This window comes from Miniopterus natalensis, chromosome 2 (assembly GCF_054644295.1).
Source record: "Miniopterus natalensis isolate mMinNat1 chromosome 2, mMinNat1.hap1, whole genome shotgun sequence".
In the NCBI taxonomy this organism is placed as follows: Eukaryota; Metazoa; Chordata; class Mammalia; order Chiroptera; family Miniopteridae; genus Miniopterus; species Miniopterus natalensis.
In genome coordinates this window covers 70,994,063-70,999,580 of record NC_142082.1, presented here as the reverse complement: position 1 = coordinate 70,999,580, position 5,518 = coordinate 70,994,063, and the positions used below count along the sequence as shown (strand labels likewise).

The window sequence follows — 5,518 nt, the reverse complement described above, 5'->3', positions numbered from 1 at the left end:
TCAGTTTTATTTTATTTTGTTGGCTTGAGAATGAGGGGAGAGTACTTATAAATTGTTTCACAAGAAGTGCTGAAGAGCCTGGCCAGTGTGGCTCAGTGGCTGAGCATCGACCCAGGAACCAAGAGGACTCCAGCTGGATTTCCTGTCAGGCCACAGGCTCAAGTTGGGGGCTCAGTCTCCAGGAGGGGGAGTGCAGGAGGCAGCTGATCAATGATGTTTCTCTCTCACTGCTGTTTCTATTTATCCCTCTCCCTTCCTCTTGCTCTAAAAAAACAATAAAAACATATATATATACATGTGTGTATATATATTTTCAAATACATATATATTTAAAAATATATATATTTTTAAAAAGAAGTGCTGAAGAGGGGTGAAGATGTGGGACAACCTTAGCAGCAAAAGAGAACATGACTAAAATGTGTGGCATGTAGTTGATCTCCTACAAGCATCGCTTAAAAGGCATATTCTTGGGCCCTTTCAGGTCTCTTGAATCAGAATCTGATGGTGGGGGTGGGAGCGAAGCCCAAGAATCTCTATTTTAACAATTTCTCCAGATGATCAGGCTGCACACTGGTCTGCGAACCACTGGTACGGGCCTGTGATTTCTCAGTAGGGTGGACAGTAAGGAGGGTGAAGCACCTACCTTCTTGAAATTGGACATAGCATGGATGGATTATTAATTGCATTTCCATCCCGTTACATTAGTGTGGTAGGTAAAACGGATTCCTCCCAGACTCTGGAAAAAGCTTAACAGTCAATACCAGTTTTTGGTAGTGTGATTTAAAAACACACACAACATGACTAATTATTTTAGTGAGGATTTGAGAGCAGTTATATAGAGGTTGTGGTAGATATCTCTTAAAACCAAACATCTCAGCTTTCATACATTGCTAAGGTCCATTCTTTCCCATTCACCAGCAGAAGTTCACTGTTTTGAGCAAGAGACTATTTTTACCGCCACATGGGTAGAACTTGGTGCTTCTTATCTTTCTTACTCAATTCATAGATCATGTCACTGCCGTAAAAGTGATCAAAATGTCTAGTGGTCAGCCAATTAGCCTATGAGATGAAGTCCAACTTCTTCCAGCCATTCAAGATTCTTCACTCTGTTCTTCAATCTTTCCCTCCATCTCTGACAATACCTTCTCCTACTCTCCAAAGATTACACCCTCTCTCACCCGGCTGGCCTCACTGTCTCTATATACTAACCATGCTTGTCAGGACTCTGAGCCTCTGCTGATGCCCTATACTTGTCATCTCTATTTATCTGAATCTAAACTAGCATTCAGAGTAAAGCACTGGTGCTACCTTTTTTTTCTGGCTCAAATTTCTCCTTCATATTGCAGATTTATCACTCTAAAAAATCTTCGCCACTTTCCCATTTCCTGGGGGTTAATGTGCAAACTCTTACGCCTTGCAAACAACATGGTCTCAGTTTTTCTTTCCAGTCTTATCTCTACAAATTGCTTTATGTTATTGACCTCCAGACATAGTACATCCCTCTGATTCTCAGTTTTGTCATGTATTTTATTATTTTTTAAAATATATCTTTATTGATTTCAGAGAGGGGGAAGGAGAGGGAGAGAGAGAGACAGAAACATCAATGATGAGAGAGTCATTGATCGAGCCTGCAACCCGGGCATGTGCCCTGACCAGGAACTGAACCCTGATTGCCTGGATCCTAGGTCGATGCTCAACCGCTGAGCCACGCCCGGCCGGGCTTGTCATGTATTTTCAGCTCTCTGTGTCTTTGCATACGCTCTTCCTTCTGCCAGTTATGATTTGCCCTTTTCTCAACCTGACAAGCTCTTTCATCTCCTTCAAAAATGATTTCAAACATTACCTTCTCTATGAAACCTCACTGACCTCTCCTAGGTGAAGTGCTCCACTTCAGAGTACCTTGAAACTAAATAGCCAAAGTATGTGTCTCATTGTAATGTAATTAAAAAAAATCGCATACTTTAATTTCAGAACAAAATACCGCCCCTTCTCCTCCCCCCCCCCCCCACCCCCAAGCCTTGAGGCCCTTTTATCCTGCCTTAGGCAGAAATACAGGAGAGAAAAATGCCACTAGACATCAGCAGAGGAGACCAGATGGGCTGGGGCCACTCAGGGCTGCAGGGGGAGCCATACACAGAGGACACAAGGTCTGCAGGTAGAAACTCCCAGTCCACTTCTTCCATGCTCGAGGCTCCTCATCACCCTCAAGGGGGTGATCTCATCGGGAACAGCAGCACTGGGTTCTTCGGCTGTCGCATCATCTTCATCAACGCCTAGGTCTAGCTCGTGTGGTAGATGTGGTTGGAGTGGGGCTGGGGATCTTCAATCGAGCAGCCCCAGAGCCTATTTTCAAACAGCACCGCCATAAGGTCCTTGACAGCTCTATCATTCTTTTCTATCTCTGCTTCTGGTCGCAGAGTCTCCACAATAGGATGGTTGGGGTTGACCTCCAGGTGCTTTTTGTCCATCAGGTAACCCACTGCAGAGCTGTCCCAAAGTGCCTGGCTTTCATGAACACTCCAGGCTGGCTGCCCAGAGGTAGGTGCTAGTCACAGTGCAGCAGGGTGAAGACACAGCCTCAGAGATTGTGACCTTCTCAACCTTCTTACCTAAGATTTCTTTCATGAGTTTGCAGAGGTTCTCAAACATGGCCTTGCTCTCGTCCGGTTTCTTCTCCTCTTCATCCTCAGGTAGCTCTAGGCCCTCCTTGGTAGCTGAGCCCAGGCCCTTCTCAGGAAATGTCTTGAGCTGCTGCAGCGGTACCCACCGATAGGGCTTCGTCTCGTACACTACCTCGGCTGGCAACCTGCTCTTTGCTCTCACCAGTGATATAATAGATGGTCTTCTGGGTCTCCTTCATGTGAGAGACATATTCTGAAAGAGAAGTCATTTCATCGCCAGATGAAAAGGGATGTGTCATAGCACAGAAACTCAGAAAGGTGTCACCAATCAGTAGAGTCCTCATGGATTCGAAACTTTAGGTTTTTAGAGAATGCCTTGTAGAATTTTTTTCTTTTTTGAGAGAGAGACTGGAAGGGAGTGGAAGGGAGGAGGGACAGGGAGAAAGGGGAGAGGAGAGAGAGAGAAACATCTATGTGAGAGAGACACATTGACTGGTTGCCTCCCACATGTGCCCTGACCGGGACCAGGAATCGAACCTGCAACCTAGGTATATGCCCTTGACCAGGAATCGAACTCACAACCCTCCGGTGTGCAAGCCAGCACTCTAACCACTGAGCCACGCTAGTTAGGGCTGCCTTGTAGAATTTCTTATAGTTCTCCTTTTCTTCCACCAGCTCAGGGAGGAGTTCAAGGCATTTCTTAATAATGTTTCTACGAATGACTTTTAAGATTTTTCTCTACTGCAGTATTTCTGCGCAGGTCCTCAGAGTCAACCACATCACAGGTGAAGTTGAGATACTCGTATCAACTCATCCCATCTGTCCATAGAGTTTGATGTTGATGTTCTTCTGGTTCTCAAAGAGGTCAAAAGGAGCTCAGGGGGATGAACAGAAATGCCCTGAATTCCAACTGACCTTCTATAGAGAAGTGCTTGACTGTCAATGATGTTCCAGGTTATTGGTAAGGCTCTTGTAGAACTCTCCATATTACTCCTGGGTGATATGCCTGGAGTTTCTGATCTAAATGGGCTTAGGCTTATTCAGTTCTTCCTGACCAATGTATTTCTCCTTTATCTACTTTGTTTTCTTTTTCTTACCCTTAGTGCTATCATCCTCCTCATGTGAGCCAATGTCTTCAGTCTTGGGCTTCTCATCATCTTTATCTTCCTCTTCTTTCTTATCTTTCTGGTCCTGTTTCATCACCATTGATTTCTTTCATTCCTTCTCCAAATAAAGAGTGATGGGATAGCTCGGCCGGGCGTGGCTCAGCAGTTGAAAGTTGACCCAGGATACAGGCAATCAGGGTTCAATTCCTGGTCAGGGCACATGCCCGGGTTGCGGGCTTGATCCCCAGTCCGGGGCGTGCAGGAGGCAGCTGGTCAATGACTCCCTCATCATTGATGTTTCTATCTCTCTCTCCCTCTCCTTTCCTCTCTCCGAAATCAATAAAGATATATTAAAAAAAAAGAAAGAGTGATGGGATAACCTAGGAACTGTACTTCTTCACCACTTCTTTGGCTTGCTTCTCCTTTAAGTACTCTACCTGGTCTCCTTTCAGGTGGGGAGGATCACTTTGGTGCCCCGGCCAGTGAGCTCGCCGTGGTCAGCTTGTGCAGTGGAGGAGCCCCCAGCAGAACATTCCCAGGCATTCTGCTCATCATTTGCTTTGGGATCACAGCCACCAGGTAGGCAGAATAAAAGCCAACACAAGAAGGGGAAAGGAGATTAGCCAAAGAACATATATTCATAGCCCATGGACACAGACAACAATGTGCTGAATGCCAGGGGGGTGGAGGCAAGGGTTGGGTGGAGGTGGCCAAAGGGGAGAAAATGGGGGACATCTGTAATAGTGCCAACAGTTTAAAAAAAAAAAAAAAAGAAACAGACACAAAGATCACATAGATACTGAGAGCAGACTGACAGCTGTCAGAGGGGAGGGGGGCTGGGGGGCTGGGTGTAAACTGTGAAGGGATTAAGCAAAACAAACAAACTCATAGTATGGTGATTACTAGAGGGAAAGGGGGTTGGGGGGAAGTAGTAGAAGGTAAAAGGGGGATAAATGGTGATGGAGGGAATCTTGATTTCGGGTGGTGAGCTCACAAAGAAAAAAAAGACAACACAAAATGTCCAGTAATGGAGATGTCTGTATCAGCCTGAAGAGTCTCCAACTTTGATTTAATACCTAACTTGGCAATGGTTCTCAGATCATTTATGAGATCAACTTTGGTCATGCCAATGTCTGTGTCCACCAGAGTCAGGGTGTGTGTTCCTGGGGGTTGGGGATTATATCAATTTTCAGCTCTTTACCACTGCCCAATTTGGAAAGGTCAGTCAGGCTCTCATAGTGTATCTTGTTGAAGGAATCAGAAGCATTACTAATCAACTCCCAAAAGAAAATTTCCTTGTTGGAATAGAAAGTATTGATGATGAGAGACATGAGATGGGCAATTTCTGCCTGGAGACAAAAGTCTCCACCTCCTCTTCTCCACCATGCATTTCCTCAGGCATCTTGAAGGTGAAGAGATTTAAGTACTAGAGAGGAGAGTGGGTAGTGGGACTGTGCAATGCAATGCTTACCTACTTTGAGTACATAGACTGTGTCCAGTTCACACACTGCAAGAAGAATGTGTTTGGGTGACTCAAGAGAGATATATTGCCATTCTTTGTGTGTTTGTTTTCTTATACTTGATGTGAACTCATTGCTACACAGTACATAATGGGGTACAGGTTATACAAGAGTTGCTCAATAAATGTTGAATGACTGAATGCTCTAACTTGTATTGATCTCCCCATAATCTCAACTCCAAGGTCTCTTAGTGCTTACATTAGTCATTTTGCTAAATTACTTTAGATTGTTCTTTTACTAAACAGTGTATACTGGATTCCAGTAAGATTCA

General features: G+C 44.7%; 1 pseudogene; it reads right to left on the bottom strand.

The window, feature by feature from the left end:
* Positions 1–2,109: 2,109 nt before the first annotated feature.
* On the bottom strand, positions 2,110–5,129 carry LOC107531332 (heat shock protein HSP 90-beta-like; annotated as a pseudogene).
* Between the last annotated feature and the right edge of the window lie 389 nt (positions 5,130–5,518).